This window comes from Chiloscyllium plagiosum, unplaced genomic scaffold (genome assembly GCF_037043375.1).
Source record: "Chiloscyllium plagiosum isolate Xiang-an unplaced genomic scaffold, Cpla_swu_hap1 HiC_scaffold_39, whole genome shotgun sequence".
NCBI lineage: Eukaryota > Metazoa > Chordata > Chondrichthyes > Orectolobiformes > Hemiscylliidae > Chiloscyllium > Chiloscyllium plagiosum.
Window position 1 is genome coordinate 66,886,932 of NW_028270177.1, and position 21,531 is coordinate 66,908,462.

The window sequence follows — 21,531 nt, forward strand, 5'->3', positions numbered from 1 at the left end:
TTTATAGACTCATGTCCTCTTCATATCTTCCTTCTCCAACAGTTTCAACAGTTTGTATTCTTCCCTAATGCAGACAGAATATTTGGCCAAAGAAAGACAATGTGGCAATATTTCAAAGTAATTTAAAATGAAACATTTTAACTCCATGTCTAAACTATATATTTAAGACAAAGCTAAAGAGTGTTGCAGTCCTATCACTCAGTTCCTATTACTCAATGTAGGGTCAGATGGGTAGAATTTGGGTAGAATTGAGGAACCACAAATGGGTAAAACCATAGTTGGAGTCATGTACAGGCCTGTGAATCGTAGTCAGGAGCTGGGGCGCATGATAGACCAGGAGATAGAAAATATATATAGGGAAGGCAAAGTTACAATGAGTGGGGGGATGGCGATATGCAGGTGGATTGGGAAAATCAGACTGGTAGTGTTTGCAAGGAAAGGAATTTGTGGAATGTCTACAAGATGGATTTTTGGAGCAACTTATGGTGCAGGCAACAAGGGAACGGGCAATCCTGGATTTAGTGTTGTGCAGTGTGTCAGACATGAGAAGGAAGCTCAAGGTGAAGGAACCCTTCGGAAGCACTGATCATAATGTGATTGAACCTAAATTTCAATTTGAGAGGGAGAAAGTAGAATCGGAGTTAATTTTACAGCTGTGCAAAGGAACCGACAAAGATATGAGGGAGGGGCTGTGGAGAATTTACTGGGAGAAGAGCCGACCAGGAAAGACAGTGGAAGAGTAATGGCGGGAGTTTCTTGGAGCAAATTTGGAGTCAGCACAGAGATTCATCCCGAGGTAATAGATGCATTGTGCAGGGAGGATGAGGCATCCATGGATGACTGGGGAATGCATGGCTAGGGTAAAAGAAAAAGAGAAAGCATGGCAAATGGCAATGGGAAACCAGATGATTGGGAAGCTTTCAAAGAGGAACAGAAGGCAACAAAACAAGAAATAAGGAGGAGGAAGATTAAGTATGAAGTTAAGCTATCCAGTGATAGAAAGGATGACTGAAAGAGTCTCTTTAGATATATTAAGGGCAAAAACGGGAAGCAGAGGTGGATACTGGACCACTGGAAAATGATGCTAGATTGATAGTAGCGTGGAACAAAAAATAGATGAGAAACTGAATAATTATTTCACGTCAGATTTCACGGCGGAAGACATGAATAATATCCGAAAAATTCAAGAGAGTGAGGAGGCAGACCTCATTAGGAGAAGTTGCTCGAAAAACTAAATGGGTAAATAAACTGGATGGAGACATTAATGGTGATCTTCCAGAAATCATTGGAATCAGGGAGGGTCTCAGAAGACGGGAAAATTACGAACGTGACACCCTGTTTGTTTTTAATAAAAAGAAGATTTTTGAATTTTTTTACAAAACTACAAAAAAAGTACAAACTAGTGTATACTGCTTTACGATATAATAACAACCCGAATATAGAATTTAAAAACAAACTACTAATCTATTCTCCAAACTAGGAAACCATAAAATAGGATATCCTACATTACTAAAACTAAGCAAAAGGAGAAAAGAAAATAAATAAGTAAATAAATAACGAGATACATGCGTTTTAAAAATTATATTAAGTCATAACAGAACCCGTATTGATACAGGAGTCCTCCTCCCAGGAGCCCCCGAACCAGCCAGAACCATCCCAACGGCTAAGCAAAGCCCCTGAACAATGTGGCTGATATATCTTTGTCAATGTAGTTCAAAACGTTTGCCATGTTCTATAAAATAATTCCGTCTTTTGGTTCACCATGTTCGTAAGGAAGTCAAGGGGAATATATTCCATGACTACCCTGTGCCAATTTGAATGTCCTGGGGGACCTTCGGATATCCAGTTCACAAAAAGGTTTTTGCCCGGACAAAAGAAAAGGATAACGAATAATTTCCTCCCGTATACATCCAAAGAAGGGAAATTTGGGGACCCCAAAAGTAGAGGCCCTGGGTCCCACCCAATCTCAGTACACAAAATCGTTGCCAAGGCATTCGCTACTTTGTCCCAATACATGCAGATCTTACGGCATGTCCACAGACAATGCGTGAGAGTACTAACTTCTGTTTTGCATGTAGGACACATTGGAGATGCCCCTGTCTTGAACTTTGCAAGTCACTCAGGTGCCATGTGAGCCCAATAAAGTATCTTGAATTGGATACCCTGAGTTCTGTTACAGATAGACATCTTCCTGACGTTTTCCCAGACGTCTTCCCACATCTCTAAGGAAATATCCATTCGCCAATTCTTGAATCTAGGTTTTATATAACCGTTCCATGTTCTTTGATACCTTATTAAATAGTTTGTGGTAGAGAGTACTGATCATGGGCGGACTCATCGGCCGAAGCACTCTCCTTTCCCTATCCGATTTATAATGATCAATTATCAACATGGTCTTTTTTCGTATAAAGTCTTCTATTTGAAAATATCGAAAAAGATCTTTGCTATGCAGCCCAAAATTCTGACGCAGCTGTTTGAAGGACACCATGACCTCCCCATTGAACAGGTCTCCCAAACAGGAGATACCTCTGAACTCCCAAGTTCTAAATACACATCATTCAGCCCTGGCTGGAATCCCAATATTCCCACTATAGGGATATAGGGGGAGGATTGTTGTAGGTTACCCTCATCCTGTCGCATTATTGTCCAGGCTTTGATTGTATTTAATACAATAGGATTTTTACAATGATCCGTAATAACTCTCACCTTGTCCATAAATAGTAGATTGATGAGGGGTTAATTTGCTTCGGAAGCTTCGATATGTAACCAGATTCTTTGTGGTTCACAAGAGACCCAATGAGCTACGTAGGATAATAGAGAGCTCAATTGGCACCTCCTGAAATCTGGAAAATCCAGCCCACCCCTTACTTGTGGAAGCTGCAGCTTTTCTAATTCAATAAGGTGCCGTCTATGACTCCAAATAAAGGAGCCGAGCCAACCATAAAGCTTACACAGCGCCTGTCTCGGCAGAATCAAGGAGAGCATTCTCATAGCGTATAAAAGGCCAGGTACGATGTTCATGTTGATGAAAGCTATTCTATCTAGCCAGGATATCGGGAGAACTTCCAAGCGTTGAAAGTCCTATCTTATTTTCTCAAATAAATGTGTATAATTGGCTTTATACAGCTGATCGAATGCCGGAGTATTAAAAATATTGAAGTAACGAAAATCTCCCAGTGACCGCCCAAAGGGGAAACGGGATCCATCCGTAAAATTGGATATACTGGCAAGAGCTCCCAGCAGCATGGCCTCCAATTTCATTAAATTGATTTTATAATCTGAGAACAAACCAAATAAGTTAACCACTTGAATTAACTAGGGCACAGAATCAATGCACTATTTAAGAAAAGGAGGACATCGTCCACTTAGAGAGTAATTTTGTGCCTACCCAATTTAACCTCCATTACCACTGTATTAGGATCGGCTCATATAGCTTCAGCCAACATCTCAAATCACTAGCGTAAATAATAATGGTGAGATAGGGCAACCCTGTCGATAACCTCTACCAACGCTAATGCTATCCGAATTTAAACCGCTGCTTTGGGATCATTAATTAATACTGTAACCCATTTAGTGAAGACCTCTCCAACACAGAACCATTCCAACGCATAAAAGAGAAATGACCATTCTTCCCAATCAAATGCCTTCTGTGCCTCTAGGGAAATAACTAATCTCAGTACCGCCTGCTGCTGGCATATTTAAGGCTCTTCTAATGTTATTAGTTGATCTGCAACCCTTTATAAACTCCGTCTGGTCCTCTTTTATAATGAATGGTGAAACCCTCTCCAGTCTTAATGCCAACATTTTTGTGAGAACTTTAAAATCCACAATCAACAAAGATATAGGTCTATACGAAGAGCAGTCATCTGGGGCCTTTACCTTCTTAAGAATGAGAGAAGACGAGAATCATTATACATATTTATAAGTGGCCCGGACAATTGCCCAATAAATTCTTTATAGAACTCAGCCTGGAATCCATCTGGTCCGGGCGCTCTGCCATCCTGGAGCTGCCTTACCGCCTCCACTATTTCCTGGATTGCCGGAGGGGCATTCGAAACAAAGCCTCTCAGCCCTTTGACATTTACAATTTGAAACAGAACTTTCTAAAGGCTGCATTGCTCATTTCATGCTCACAAGTCAGGGTACCAGCACGCTTTCTAACAGACATAATGTCTTGGGGAGCCTTTTTCTTTCTGGAAAGTATGCTGCATACCTGCCAGCCTTTTCACCGTATTCAAGTAATATCTGCTTCGCAAATAATATCTCCCTCTTTGCTGTCTGAGTAAGTGTGGGATTCAAAGTTTCCCTAAGGGCTGTAATCAGCTGTAGGTGAGGAATGGAGGGTCTATCCACATACGCTGTCTCACCCGCCTTTAGGCGAGCCTCGAGCAGACTTTGTTGTTCTCCTTTTTGTCTTTTCCGGGTCACAGAATATGAGATAACCAAGCCTGACACATATGCCTTAGCAGTCTCCCACATCACCGACGGGTTACTGGCCGTGCCTGAGTTGATATTCCAGAAGGTTTTAAATTCCTGCGAGAAATATTTTATGAACTTACTTTCCTTCAATAGAAAAGGGTCCATACCCCAATGTCGAAGCTATCTCATCATCACTAGTCTTAACCTCCATATGTACTGCGGCATTGTCGGAAATAGTTATATTACCTACTTTACAAAACAATATTGAGTTCAAAAGTGTCGAGGGGACAGACACATATCGATTCCGGTAGGGCACTTGTGTGGGTTAGAATACAAAGTAAAGTCTCTATCCTCAGGGTGAAGACACGTCCACACACCTACCAGCCCCAACTCCCGACTCAGACCCGCTAACTGCCTAGATCTCAAAGATATGCCCACAGAGCTCTTATGCATTCTGGCCACTCCTGGGTCGATGATACAATTATTATACTCCCCCCCCCCACCCCCCATAATTGTGTGGTGCACCCCGAGAGCCATCAACTTGGAGATCACTTCCATTACAAATTTAAAAGGTCGCGCTGGGGGGCAATAGAGATTCAAAATCCCATATTCCTCCCCATATTTTAGGGCTTTAATTAATATATATCATCCAGTCATCCTTTGTCTGGCTTAGCATTTGGAAGGGAAGATTCTTCCCACTAAGACTGGCAACTCCCCTACCTTTTGCGCTGAAAGGTGAAAAGGACACCTGGCCAAATCCACCCTTTTGCAGCTTCAAATGCTCCTTATCAAGTAGATGTGTCTCCTGTAGAAGGGTTACATCCACCCTTTCTTTTTTAAGACTTGAAAATATCTTTTTCCTTTTGATTGGTGAATGGCCCCCCTTGACATTCCTGGTGCACCACCTAAACGATGGTGCACCCTTTCTTTTTTAAGACTTGATAATATATTTTTCCTTTTGATTGGTGAATGGCTCCCCTTGACATTCCTGGTGCACCACCTAAACGAATGACTAGCCATGATAGTCCAAGCAAGCCCGAGACCCCCCAGGAGGGAGATCCCCGCCCAAAAGACATTGAGTAAAAATCAAGAATGATTCACACAGAAAACACTCTTTAAAACAGCTAAATCAAAACAACTAAGAACTATTCCTAAAAAATAATTAACATAAAACATATGCAAAAGGAGATTTCCCCCTTGTTCAGAGGAGGCACTACTACCTTCCAAAAATACCACCATAACATCTCCCAGCCAGAACCATGCCCTCGGCCCAGGCAGTACAAGGTAGAGTAAATAAATTCCAACATTTTATAAGACAAAAGTTAAAAGTGGGTGACCCCCCACACCAACACCTCGACACACTTAGCAAAACAACACAAAATGAAAATATATAAAATTACAAAATTACATTCTCAGCAAGTAATAAACAACCAAATAAAAAAAACACTCAGAAACATCCCCTAACAATCAAATAAACCACATGCGCTATATATAAGAGTCCATAGAAAGGATAAGGAAGGGTCCCCCACCCCACACCCCCTCAACAATGAAACATGGAGACGAGAAAGAGGAAGAAAGGAGGAGAAAAACAAAAGTGTGGTCAAAATAAAGTCATTATCTATACAGTTCAAGTCCCGCAGTCTATGTGACAGCATCCAGGAATTATTTTATTCTTTCCGGTGATCCAAAGTTATATACAGAACCTCCATGACAGCAGCACATAGAATATTGAGTATTGAAATCCCTCAGATGCTTCTTTGCCTCATCAAATGCCTTGCTTTTGTCGAAAACAGCCGGAGAGAAGTCCTGGAAGAATATTATCCTGGAGCCCTTGTATATCATGGCACGAGAATCCTTCCCCAAGACTCTGGAGGCCTTTAGCAGCATCTGTTTTTCCCTGTCATGCTGAACTTGAACTAGGACTCGGCAGGGGCGGTGGACCGACCCTGGCTGGCGCACAGCAACCCGTTGATCCCGTTCAACCCGCACCCGGCCCAGCTCCTACTCAAGTTTCAGCAGCTGTGGGAGCCATTGTTCCAGGAAAGCAAAACACTGGGCTTCCTCCTCCCCTTCGGGAAGGCCCAGCAACCGAATATTTTTCTGATGACCTCGATTTTCGAGGTCGTCAATATTTGCCTCTAAGGTCGGGACTCGTTGTTCCGAAGCCCAGATCTGGCCCATGGATAACTCACCAGTGGTCTCGGAGGCCGCGGCCCGTTGCTCCGCCCCACCCCTGCCCGAGTTTCTCGATCTCTCCGTCATGCTTCCGCAGCATGACCAAGATTGACTCCCACCTGGACAGGGTCTCTTCAATGGAAGCATCAATCTTCTCTCGGAGTGTAACAAGCTCCGAGATCAGGTTCGTCCCTGCAGGTGAGTCCCCCGCGGCGGCCACAGACGTCTACCTTGCTACTAGGTGGGGGTGGGGGCTGAGTCTGAGGGGTCCTGCCTGTTGTGAACTGCGAGAGCCTTTGGCTTTGGTCATTTTTAAAAAGCGTCAAATTCTAAAGATTGATGTAGAATGGCCAAGGCTGCTAAGCAAAAAAAAAACCTATTTAAAATAATTTAACAGGTGAGGTGAGGGTGGGTATCTCACTTTGCCTGAGTCTTGGGCAGAGCAGTGCAGACTCATACCTCGTGGGTCGCCACCATCTTGGATCTCGCTGATATCCTGTTAAAAAGGGGAATTATAAACTGATTAGCCTAACCCCGGTCGTGGGTAAGTTCCTGGAATCTGTTGTGAAGGATGAGATTTCTGAATAATTGCCAGTGCATGGTAAAGTGAGGCGAAATCAGTATGGTTTCGTCAAGGGGAGGTCATGCTAATGAATCTGTTAGAATTGTTTGAGGAGGTAACAAGCAGTTTAGACCAAGGAGAGCTAATGGGTGTTATCTATCTGCACTTCAAAAAGAACATTGACAAGGTGCCTTACAGGAGGGTGCTGAGTAAGACAGGGGCCCACGGAGTCAGGGAAAAGGTACTCGCGTGTACAGAGGCTTGACTGTCTGGCAGAAAGTAGAGAGTGGGAACAAAAAGTTCCTTTTCAGGATAGCAGCCAATGACAACTGGTGTTCTGCAAGGGAACCAAAACATTTTACTTTGTACATTAACAATCTAGATGAAGGAACTGACGGCACTCCGGCGAGACTTTTAGATGATGCAAAGGTAGGTTGTGGGACAGGTATTACTGAGGAGGCAGGGAGGCTGCAGAAAGATTTAAACAGGGTAGGAGAGTGGGCAAAGAAGTGGCAGATGGAGTACAACCTGAGAGAGTGCGCGGTGATGCACTTTAGTAGGAAGAAGAGAGGCATGGACTATTTTATATCTGGGGAGAAAATTCAGAAGGCTGAAGTACAAAGGGTATTGCGAGTTCCAGTCCAGGATTGTCTCAAGGTAATCGTGCAAGTTGAGTCAATAGTTAGAAAGGTGGTGTATCTGCCGCACAATGTGTTTGAAATCTTATATTCATCAAAAGAACTGAGTCAACTCTTATAAACAGTAATATTTGTTTATTGCACACAATTAATATTTAAAAATAAAATGTATTATTACGTAATGTAAAACACTACAATCTATCTTATGGTTTAACTTAAATTTGGATGATCGCATACCGCCCCACTAGAAGTTGACCAGATTCCGTGGTCAAGTCTTCTCATTCTTCTGATAGTCTTGGAGGTGTCTTCTCTTTCCGTGGTTATTCTCGAGTTACCGCTCCCTGAGGGGTTTTGTGGTGATTCCTATCCTTCCAGGTCCTCACGTCTTTTTGGGAGGGTGTGGACGATCTGCCAATGAAATGATCAGGTTCATTTACCCTGATCAATCAGACTCAACCTGGGGTTGTAACATTGATGGCCCAAGGGCGACATTCCATTATCCCATTCAGGTCCAACTTCAGGTGTGTATTACATGGTCTGTTGCTTCAGGTTTCTTTGCAACCATCTGTGGGTAGCTGCAGCCTGTCTGGATTCTGCAGCATGTGGATGAGCACAGAGACTTTGGTCAAGGCTGGCTTCTACTTCCGAACATGCTTTAATCATTGGTCATTTTTGTAACTCCATGGTGAATTTATTATTGTCCATTGTAAGATTATTATTTCAGGTGGTCAGTCTGGTCAGAAAAGCAAATACAGTGATGGCATTTATTTTGAGAAGACTTGAATATTACAGCAGCGATGGATTTCTGAGGCTCTATAAGACTCTGGTCAGACCACATTTGGTGTATTGTGTACCATTTTCGGCCCCATAACTCAGGAAGGATGTACCGCCCGGAGCATGTTCAGAGGGGCTTCATAGGAATGGTCCTCGGAATGAAAAGCTTAACATATGAGGTCTCTGGGTCTATACTCGCTGGAGTTTATCAGGATGAAGGTGGATCTAATTGAAGCATACAGAATACTGGTTGCCTGGTCAGAATAGATGTTGTGAGGATGCTTCCACGGCTAGGAGAGAAAGGACTCAAGGACATAGCCTGAGAGTCAAGAGAAACTCTTAGAATGGCGATAAGAAGAAACGTCTTCAGCCTGAGAGTGGTGAATCTATGGTAGAATGGCAGTTTCCTTCCCTAAAGGACATTAGTGAACCAGGTGAGTTTTTATTGGCAATCGATTCATAACCATCATCAGTCTCTTAATTCCAGATTTGAATTCAAGCTCCGCCACTTGCTGTGGAAGAACTTGAACCCAGGGCACACGAACATTATCTGGGTTTATCACATCAGAATTCAGTGATAACACCACGAGGCCACTGACTTACCCAATCCTCCACAGTGTGACTAACATGTGCAGTACCATATGTACTGGGATTTGACTTCATGTTATCCTTGATTTCCTTATCAAGATATGGATGATTTTTCTCGATTATGAAATTCCTCTTCGGTCTTTAGTATCTCCCTAATTGTTTGCCAAATTCCTTCAGTTGTCCTGCCTTTGACTGTTCGTTTCTTCCCCCCCGCCGAGACCACCACAGCCAAATCCTTCCTTAGGCCAGTATAATTATCATTGCCTAACACAAAAACTCTCATGTATGACTCAGTCTTTACTCTTTCAATCTGAATGTGAAACTCCAGCATGTTGTGGTTATTCCAAGGCAAAGCGCATCCACCAATCCTTCCTTGTTAGATAATATCAAATCTAAATTTGATTAGATGCCCGACAGTATGGGAACAGGCCCTTCGGCCCAACAAGTCCACACCGACCCTCCGAAGAGTACCCCACCCAGTCCCATTTCCCTCTGAGTAATGTACCTTACTCTATGAGCAATTTACCATGGCCAATTCACCTGACTTGCACATCTTTGGACAGTGGGAGGAAACCCACGCAGACAGGGGGACATGCAGACAGTCCCCAGAGGCTGGAATCGAACCTGGGCCCTGGTGTTGTGCTAACCACCGAGCCACCGTGCAACCCCATTCTCTGGTTGTTTCCATGACATCCTGCTCTCAGAAATAATCTCTCATACACTCTATGAATCTTTATTCAAGGATATCACTGTCAAGTTGATTAATTGAGCCAATTTGCATGTTCAAACCACCCATAGTTACTGTTGTGCCCTGGTTACAAACCCTCACTCTTTTCTACCTCAGAAGTACTTTGGGGGGACAGTGGCTCAAAATTAGTCTTTTCAAGCGGTTTGTTCTCTTGCTTTTTATTTGCACTGAGACGGATTTCAAATTTTTTTGGCACAAAACAGTTTGCAAAGATCTGAGTTCCCATTCGCACAAACAAATGTTTATTTTCTTTTCACTAGCTACATTTCACAGTAAATATCGACGAGGGCTAAAAGTAGTCATGAGATATTGATAGCAAACAGGGTTGAGGAAAATCCCAAAGAATTATTTTCATATACAAGGAGCAAGAGGGTAACTAGAGAAATGTTTGGCCCACACAAGGACAAAGGAAGAAAGTTATGCATGGAGTCAGAGACAATGGGTGAGATTCTGAGCGATTACGTTGCATCTGTATTCACCAAGGATAGGGACTTGACGGATGTTGAGGTTAGGGATAGATCTCTGAGTACTCTGGTTCAAGTCGACATAAAGAGGGAGGAAGTTTTGGATGCTCTAAAAGGTATGAAGGTAGACAAACCCCAAGTCCGGATGGGATCAATCACAGGTTACTGAGGGATGTGAGTGTGGAAATAACTGGGGCTTTAACACATATCTTTGCAGGATGATTGAACATGGGTGAGGTCCTGGAGGACTGCAGAATTGCTCATATTGTCCCTTTGTTAAAGAAGGATAGCGGGGATAATCTAGGTAATTGTAGACCGGCAAGCCTGACATCAGTGGTAGGGACGTTATTGGAGAAGATACTGAGGGACTTGAGGAAGGCGTTTTATTAGGTTCACCATGGTCGGCTGATGGAGACGGTGAAGTCACATGGGGTCCAGGGCGTTCTATCTAGATGGATAGAGAACTGGCTAGTCAACAGGAGACAGAGAGTAATAGTGGAAGGGGATTTCTCAAAATGGAGACCTATGATCAGTGGTGTGCAAAAGCGATCCGTGCTGGGACCACTGTTGTTTGTGATATATATCAATGATTTGAAAGAAGGTATCTGTTGCCTGATTAGCAAGTTTGCAGATGACGCCAAGATTATTGGAGTAGCAGACAGTGAAGGGTACTGTCAGAGAATACTGCAGAATATAGATTGATTGGAGAGATGGGGGGTGCAGAAATGGCAGATTGAGTTCAATCTGTGCAAATGCGAGGTGATGCATTTTGAAAGATCCAGTTCAAGAGTGAACAATACAGTAAACAGAAAAGTCCTGGGGAAAATTACAGCGAGATCTGGGTGTTCAGGTCCATTGTTTCCTGAAGATGCTAACACAGGTCAGTAAAATGGTAAATACGGTATATGGCATGCTTTCCTTCATTGGATCAGGTGTTGAGTACAAGCGCTGGCAGGGCATGGTACAGTTGCATAGGACTTTGGTTTGGCCACATTTGGAATACTGCATATAGTTCTGGTCACCACATTAACAAAAGGATGTGGATGCTTTGAATAGGGTACAGAGTAGGTTCACCAGGATGCTGCCTGGGTTGGATGGTGCTTGTTATGAAGAAAGAATGAGTAGATTAGGACTATTTTCATGACAAAGTCGAAGGTTGAGGTCTACAAAATCAAGACAGATATACACAGGGTGAATAGCAAGAAGCTTTTTTTCCCTAGATTGTGGAACTCGGGGTCATGAGTCCAAAGTGAGAGGGAAAAGGTTTAGGGCAGATATATGTGGGAAGTTTTTTTACACACAGGGTGGTGGCAGCCTGGAACGTGTGGCCAGAGGAGGTGGTAGGGGCAGGAACGATAGCGTTATCACAGAGGTATTTAGACAGTTACATGAATGGGCAGGGAGCAAAGGGATACAGACCCTTAGAAAATAGGTTTATAAAATAGGAGGATCTGGCTCAGCACAGGCTGGGAGGGCCGAAGGGTCTGTTCCTGTGTTGGAATGTTCTTTGTTCTTTATCAATCATTCTAAAAATAGCAAGTTTTCAACTTATTGTATGCTACAATTTAATAATATTAACGATTTATTTATTTGAAAGTGCATGTCAAATTATTATCATTTCTAAATTACAGTCACAGGGTCAAAGAGATAGACAGCATGGAAACAGACCTTTCGGTCCAACTTGTCCATGCCAACCAGATATCCCAACCCAGTCTAGTCCCACCTGCTAGCAATCAGCCCATATCCCTGGAAACACTTTCTATTCATATACGAACCCAGACGCCATCTAAATATTAGAATTGTACTAACCACCACCACTTCCTCTGGCAGTTCTTTCCAAGCAGGTACAACCCTCTGAGTGAAAAAATGTCCCTTACATCTCTTTTACATGTTTTCCTTACCCAACCAAAACCTATGCCCTCTAGTTCTGGACTTCCCTACCCCAGAAAAAGGACCTTGTCTATTTACCCTACCCATGCCTCTCATGATTTTATAAACCTCTATAAGGTCACTCCTCAGTCACCAACGTTCCAGGGAAAACAGCCCCAGCCTGTTCAACCTCCAGCTAAAGCTCACACCCTCCAACCTTGGCAACATGCATGTAAATCTTTTCTGAACCCTTTCAAGTTTCGCCTGATCGATCTGGTCCTGAGGATTTTTCCACCTTCATGCGTTTCAAGACATCCAGCACTTCATCCTCTGCAATATGGACATTTCTCAAGATATCACAATCTATCTCTCCGTATATCTACATCTCCCATCTCCTTCTTCTGAGTAAACACTGATACAAACTACTCATTTAGTATCTCTCCCATCTCCTGCGACTCCGCACAAAGGCACCTTGTTGATCTTTGAGGGCTCTCTTCTCTCCCTGTTTACCCTTTTTACCTCATGTATTTGTAAAATCCTTTTGGATTTTCCTTGCCTGTATTTGCTAAAGCTATCTCATATCCCCTTTTTGCCTTCCTGATTTCCCTCTTTAGTATACTCCTCCTGCCTTTATATTCTTCTAAGATTCACTCAATCTATCCTGCCTGTAACTGTCATATCCTTACTTCTTATTCTTAACCAAACCATCAATTTCTTTAGTCATTCAGCACTCTCTATATCTACCATCCTTTCCTTTTACCCTAACAAGAATATACTGTCTCTGGACTGTGGCTATCTAATTTCTGAAGGCTTCCCATTTACTAGCCATCTGCTTACCTGTGAACATTTGCCACCATCAGCTTTTGAAAGATCTTGCCTCAAACCGTCAAAATTGGCCTTTCTCTAATTGAGAACTTCAACTTTTATATCTAGTCTATCCTTTTCCATCATTATTTTAAAACTAATAGAATTGTTGGCAAATAACTGAAGCTCACACATTTCAGATGAGAAATTAAATCGATTGATTATATTTAAATGTGTAAGAGTTATAATTCTATTTGATTGCTCACTGATTTGCTCACTCTGAATATTAAATCCTGTAGAGGTCAACCATTTTGCTAATGATAGAGGGACAACGTATACATTTGAATACTGAGATTCAACGTGTAATTGTGATCACCAGCATAGTCAGACAACATGTCCTTTTCCGATACAAAACAAAATGTGCATTCTTTACTTTTGTATCATAAAATGTTGTTTGTTGTTTATATTTTAATTCCATCAATATAGAATCAACTTCATTGTTTTCAGAGATGATGCAGTTATTGTTCAGTTGAATAATTGTAGCTCATACCTTATTATTGCCCAATTCACAAACATGGCAACTCCTGATCATTGATCAGGTCAGTAAACCTATCACTTTGCATCATGACCCACATTCAAAGTGGATTCCAAAAGGCCTGAATTCGGGTACAGTGCTACTGGATCTCACAGCTGCATGTAGCACTCCGAGAGACACTGGACTGATCCTGAATCTGTCCAGAGAGTTTCCAACCTGGGTCAGGGCAGTCATTCAAATATTCCCTTACAGAGAATCATTTGGAAAGTCACCTTGAGCAGGAGGAAACTGGCCAACAGGCTATCACTCCTCACAGTGTAGGTACAAATGCTGTCTAAATTAGATACCAATGACTGACCAGGAACCAGGCCTTACAAATTCATCATCAGTCAGAGCCTGGCCCAGGGAGCAGATGTATGGACATGGAGTCTCAGAATCACACTGCACAAGTTACTTATGGTGATAACATCTGGCATGTCCCCCAGACTGCATAAATCTGCACCCTGGACCAGACACTGGGTGAAAACGTTCACACTTGACAGTCTATTGCAGCATTTTGTGTCTCACAGTGAACTCTCTGAAACTATATCCAATAAATGTACCTTCACATTCAACAGTATCAAAGCAAAATTATCCATTTCTGTGGATGGTCAGATACTAATTCATAGGTCACCCAGCAGAATGTATCTGAAGAAACCAGGAGCAAACGGCAAGCCAAAAATCGTTTTAATAACTGAACTTGTGGATTTTGCCTGGTCTAGGTAACCACACAGATTGTGCTGACACTTAGGTGAATGTAACAATTACATGAAAACTGAAAGTCTTGGTCTAACGCCCCTACCCATCTTCCAACCTCACACACCTCACTCCCTCACACATTCAACAACTGACGAGAATCCACAAGCTGAGTGAAACTTGGAACATTGACCGGTACAGCACAGTGCAGGCACTTCAGCCCTCAATGTTTTGCCAGCATTTTATCCACTCTAAGACCAGACTGACCTACATAACCATCAATTCACTAACTTTTGTGTGCCTATCCAAGAGTCTTCTTAAATATCCCTAATGTACCTGATTCTGCTACCATTGCTGGAGGAAAGTCCTAGCAGCTCATCCTTTCTTTGTAAGATATTCCCTCCAGTCCAGGCAGCACCCTGGTAAGTCTCCTCTGTACACTCTCTGAGGCTTTCACGTGTTTCCTATAATGAGGCAACCAGAACTGAACATAATATTCCAAGTATGGTTAAATAACAGCTTTATAGAGCAAAGAAAAAACCTCGCTGCTCTTAAACTCAATCCCCCTGATAATAAAAGACAACACGCCATATTCCTTCTGAACAACCCTGTCAACTGGGGTGGCAACTTTGAGAGATCTATGGACAATGATCCCAAGATCCCTCTGTCACTCCACACTGCCAATAATTCTGCCTTTAACCCTGAATATTTTATGCAAATGCAACCTTTCAAAATAAATTGTTTCACATTTTTTAAGGTTGGACTCTATCTGCCACTTATCAGCCCAGCTCTGCATCCTGTCAATATCCTGTTGCAAACTACAATGGCCCTCCACACTATCCACAACCCGACCAACCTTCGTGACATTGGCAAACTTACTAACCTACTTGTCCACTTCCTCATCAAAATCATTTATAAAAATCACAAAGAGCACAGGTCCCAGAGCCGATCCCTGTGGAACACCACTGCTCACTGAGCTCCAGGCTGTATACTTTACATTTGCTACCATCTTCTGACTTCTGTGGGCCAGCCACTCCCGTATCCAGACAACCAAATTTCTCTGTGCCCCATGCTTCCCTACCTTCTGAATGAGCCTACAGTTGGGAAAGCCTTGCTAAAATTCTTGTTCACCACATCTACTGGTCTACCTTCATCAATGTGTGTTTTACATCTTCAAACAATTCAATAGGTTTCTGAGGGATGACCTGCTCCTCACAAAGCCATGCTGACTATCTCTAATAAAACTATCATGTTCTAAATAATTGCAAAATACAGTCTCTCAGAGATGTCTGCAATACTTTGCCGACCACTGATGTAAGACTGACTGTTCGGTCATTCCCAGAATTATCCCTATTCCATTTCCTGAACAGGGAATAACATTTGTAGCCCTCCAATCATCTGGCTGGCACTGCTCCAGTGGACACTGAGGACGCAAAGATCATCGCCAAAGGCACGCCAATCTCTCCCGTCACTTCCTGGAGTAACCTAGGGTAACCCCATCTGGTCCAGGGGATTTACCTATCCTTATATTTGTAATTCATTCAGTGTATACTTCCCTTCAGGTTCCTGAAGAAGGGCTTATGCGCGAAATGCCAATTCTCCTGCTCGTTGGATGCTGCCTGACCTGCTGTGCTTTCCAGCAACACATTTTCAGCTATACTTCCCTTCAACTTGTCTACACCCTGTCCAACCAACTGATTGACTGCTTTCCATTTCAGTGCAATATACAGTGCTGTTTCCCTGAGTAAGTACAGTTCCCAACATTCTGTGAATCATGGAATGAAAAAATAAAGGAATGCACCAATATTGACTCTCCTGCCCCTCGGATGCTGCCTGACCTGCTGTACCTTTCTAGCACCACACGTTTTGACTCTGATCTCCATCAACTGCAGTCCTCACCTTCTCCATTACTGAGGGCTATCCCCTCTGCACACTGAGCAGGGAATTAACCATCAGAAACTCATTGCATGTGGAGCTGACTACACAGTTCTGGAAAGTTGCATTTGATGAATACAATTTTTTTAAAAAATGACAATTCCACAGATATTCATTCAGTGCCAGAGTTAGAGTTGTGGTTCATGGTTTGAGCAGCTTGATAACAAACAGGAAATGACTGAAGAACTCCAAGGTACAGGGTATTCCAGGTATTATATTCCAGCTTACGTTAATGCTGGGAGTATTATCAGACAGGCTGACAGATGTGATAAGGGAATGAGTTGACATATGGAGGTGTGACATTTTTGCCATCACAGAGGCGCATTTGAGGGAGGTCAGGGCTAACAACTCAATACGCTGTTGTACTGGAACTATAGGCAGGACAGGGCAGGGTGTTAAAGAGGATGTGGTGTTGCATTATCAATTGACAAATCGGTTACTGCTGAAAGGATGGACAATATCTTGGAAGGGTCTTCAATTGAGGCTTTGTGGGTCGAGATTCGAATCAAAAAGGTGACAGACGCACTACATTTTAAAACACATTTTAGCTTACAACGTGGAAACGGGCCCTTCGGCCCAACAAGTCCACCCCTCGACATTTACCCCTTCATTTAACACGACAGGCAATTCACCTAACCTTTGGATGGTGGGAGGAAACCCACGCAGACAAGGGAAGAATGTGCAAATTCCACGCAGACAGTAACTGGAAGCGGGAATTGAACCCAAGTCTCTAGCAGTGTGAAACAGCAGTGCTAACCATTGTGCCACCGTGATGCCCACAAAACGACAAAAAAAGAAGCAGATACAAAACCAATTCACTGAAATGTATGATACGAAAGTCGGAGGAGTTGTTGACAGTGAGGAAGGATGTGGCAGGTTACAGCAGGATATAGAGAAGCTGCAGAGCTGGGCAGAAAGGTGGCAAATGGAATTCAATGTAGCTAAGTGTGAGGTGATTCACTTTGGGAAGAATAACAAAAAGATGGGGTACTGGGCTAATGGTCGGATACTTGGTAGTGTGGATGAGCAGAGGGATCTTGGTGTCCATGTACACAGATCTCTGAAAGTTGCCACCCAGGTAAATAGTGCGGTGAGGAAGGCATATGGCGTACTGGCTTTTATTGGTAGAGGAATTGAGTTCCGGAGTCCTGAGGTCATGATGCAGTTGTATAAGACTCTGGTGCGGCCGCATCTGGAATATTGTGTGCAGTTTTGGTCGCCATACTATAGGAAGGATGTGGAGGCACTGGAACGGGTGCAGAGGAGGTTTACCAGGATGTTGCCTGGTATGGAAGGAAGATCGTATAAGGAAAGACTGAGACACTTGGGGCTGTTTTCATTAGAGAAAAGAAGGTTTAGGGGTGACTTGATTGAGGTGTACAAGATGATTAGGGGGTTAGATAGGGTTGACATTGTGAACCTTTTCCAGCGTATGGAGTCGGGTATTACAAGGGGGCATAGCTTTAAATTAAGGTGGGTAGATATAGGACTGAAGTTAGGGGTAGGTTCTTCACTCAGCGAGTCGTAAGTTCATGGAATGCCCTGCCAGTAGCAGTGGTGGACTCTCCCTCTTTATGGGCATTTAAGCGGGCATTGGATAGGTATATGGAGGATAGTGGGTTAGTATAGGTTAGGTGGGCTTGGATCGGCGCAACATCGAGGGCCAAAGGGCCTGTACTGCGCTGTATTCTTCTATGTTCTATGTTCTATGTATAGGTAAGCAACGCTGGTGATTTTACGGAGATAGGAAAGCAAGGCTGGACATGTTACAGAGACAAGAAAGCAAGGCTGAAGATGTTACAGAGATAGGAAAACAAGGTTGGAGATGTTACAGTGATACGAATGCAAGGCTGGAGATATTAGAGAGAGAGGAAAGCAAGGCTAGAAATGTTGCAGAGATGGGAAAGCAAGGCTGTACATGTTACAGAGAGGGGACAGCAATGTTGGAGATGTTACAGAGATAGGAAAGCAAGGCTGGTGGTGTTATAAAGATAGGAAAGTAAGGCTGGACATGGTACAGAGACAGGAATGCAAGGTTGGTGATGTTACAGAGATAGGAAAGCAAGGCTAGAAATGTTACAGAGATGGGGAAGCAAAGCTGTACATGTTACAGAGAGAGGGCAGCAAGGTTGGAGATGTTTCAGAGATAGGAAAGTAAGGCTGTAGGTGTTACAGAGAGAGGAAAGCAAGGCTAGCGATGTATCAGAGATAGGAAAGCAAGGTTAGAGATGTTACAGAGATGGGAAAATAAGGTTGGAGATGTTAAAGAAAGAGGAAAGCTAGGCTGGACACGATACAGAGACAGGAAAGCAAGGCTGGAGTTGTTACGGAGAGAGAGAAAAGCAATGCTAGAGATGCTATAGAGAGAGGAAAGCAAGGCTGGAGATGTGACAGAGATGGAAAGCAAGGCTGGAGGTAGTCAAGAGATAGCGTGCCCGGTGCATGCTAGAAGGCGTTAGTGAGATATTTTAAAATTCATTCACAGGATATGGGGAGAGGTGTAGCCGCTGGAGATTAGAGAGATTGGGAGGGGTGTGGGGGCTGGCAGAATTTAGAGTGATAGATGGGGCTGGAGTATGAATAAAGTTTGTGGAGATACGGAGGGTTACTAAGATACAGATGGATACAGCGGCTGGTGGAGATGACGGGAAAGATGCAGAGATACACGTAGATAGTTTAAAAACGGCATTGTGCAATGATTTAATAGAGAAAGTATTGTAGAAATCTGTGGAATAGTCAAGGCACTGGGAGGAACTGAAGGAGTGAGACCTTGGAGTGTGCAATCATAGAGTATCATACAGACAGATGAGGCCCTTCAATTGACAGTGACAAAAACAAAAAGCCCTGCAGACCCTGGAAACCCCTCCTTCCTAATGTTTGGGGTCTAGGGCAAGACTTGGGAGAGATGTCCTACAGGCTGCTGAAGCAACAATGTGACATAACAAAACCAGATGGTGTCAGATTAAACACTGACACGGAAACTTCCTGCTGACTCCTCTCCGTCAGCTGGTGGATCAGTGTCCCTGCACTATGAACAACACTTGCAGGAGGCCCTGAAAAAGTGACGGAGCTGGGGAATGTATACTGGGTGGGCCATTTCAAAACCACCACCAAGTCGGGTTCAGCAGCAGCACTGCTGTTAAAGATGGTTGGGTCAAAAAAGGACATAGCTGCGAGACTGTTTCCGCAGTGGGAAGGGGGGTGGGGGAGGCAACTGAGAGCGAGAAACCTACTGGCGGCAGACACATTGATGGATGACCATATTGAGAACGGTGATATATATATATATATATATATAAAATATGCGTGCTTTTGTGTGTGTGTACATGCATGAGCACACATGTGAGAGATACTATAACCATGCTAAATGGGACAGATTTTGAAGAGATCTAGGACTCAGAAATGGCCTGTGAGAGATGGTTTGGGTTAATACCAACAACAGCAGAATAGTACTCCAGCAATATTTTCACTGTCACTGCCTGGCATATGGTCCACTTTACCCTGACCATCAGGCTAGGGGATAAGCCCTTGTTCAATGTAGAATACAGGAGGGCTGGCCAAGAGCAGCACCAGGTACATCTCAAAATGAGGTGACGTTATCAAACAGGACCACTTACTCACCAAATAGCATAAATAGCTCGTGACAGGCACATCTAACCAACAAATCAGACCTAATCTCTGCAATCCTGTCATATGCTGTCAGCATGAATTGTGTGGTCAATCAAACAACTCTCTGGAGGAGGAGGATCCACAAATGCAACGTTCCTGCTTAGCGCATAAATAGAAATCTAAGGCTGAAACATTCACAGCAATGTTCAGACAGAAGTATCAATGGGATGATCTATTTTAGTCTCCTCCAGGTGGCAGTCTTCAGCTAATTCAATTCATTTTGTGTGCTATCTCCAAGTGGCTGGAGGGTTGGGGAATGCAAAGGCTGTGGGCCCTGAGAACATTCCATTCAAGCTGTTCCTGCTGGGATACAGCACTGGCATATACCTGACAATGTGGGAAACTGGCCAGGTGTGTCCTGTACACACACAGACCAAACATAAGACAATCAATGGGTGTCCCATTGCTCTAATCCCTATCACTAAAGTGTTGGAATGTTATTGGAATCTACAGTGGGATCAAGCAGCACTTCCCCAGCACCAACCTGGTCACTCAAATGCAGTTTGGGATCTGCCAGGGCCGCTCATCCCTTGGGCTCATTGAAGCCTTGGTTTAACTATGTAAAACAAGAAAATACACAGCTGAATTCTAGAGTGAAGGCGACAGTGACTGCACTTTTAACATCATCTTAACGGCATTTGGTCAAGTGTCGCATCCAGGATTAACGGCAAAACTGGAGCAAATTGGAATTGTCTGCACTGGCTGAAGTTATATCTGGTACAAAGGAAGGTGGCTGGGGTTAGTGCGCAGCAGTCATCTCAGCTGCAGGACAGCTCCACAGCAGTTCACTAGGGGAGGGATTTCTGGGTAAGCCTGTAGATCAGAAATGGAAAGGTAAGGCACCATTCTGCTACAGTATGATAGGGCTGCTCTCTCGTTAGACGGAGACAACTGGTGGTAGTTTAACTGGACAGTCATCATGCCGCAAGTAAGGGAGAGGTTGAGTAAGACATTCCTTTAGTCAAACCAGTCAGTGAGGGAAATGAACTCTCACTGTTGGCATTAATAGCTAGCTGTCCAACTGATTGAGCTAACCAAGTCCTCGCTCAGCTCATTGGGCAAGATACTGTAATATTAGTCTGTTCAGATATGTTGTTAGACACCTCTGGAACTAGAAGCAAGCCCCTTGTGGGCGGCACGGTGGCTAGCACTGCTGCCTCACAGCGCATGAGACCCGGGTTCAATTCCCGCCTCAGGCGACTGACTGTGTGGAGTTTGCACGTTCTCCCCGTGTCTGCGTGGGTCCCCTCCGGGTGCTCCGGTTTCCTCCCACAGTCCAAAAGATGTGCAGGGTCAGGTGAATTGGCCATGCTAAATTGCCCGGAGTGTTAGGTAAGGGGTAAATGTAGGGGTATGGGTGGGTTTCGCTTCGGCGGGTCGGTGTGGACTTGTTGGGCCGAAGGGCCTGTTTCCATACTCTAATCTAATCTAATCTAATCTAATCTAATCTAATCTAATCTAACCCCAGACAGAGGGACAGTATTAGTGAGCTATAATAGTGCTCTTTGCCCTAGGACCAATCATAAATGGATCTCCTTATACATTAAAGTCACAAGTGGGTATGCTTGCCAATGATTGGGCAATGTTCAACATTGTGATTTACTCATATACTGAAG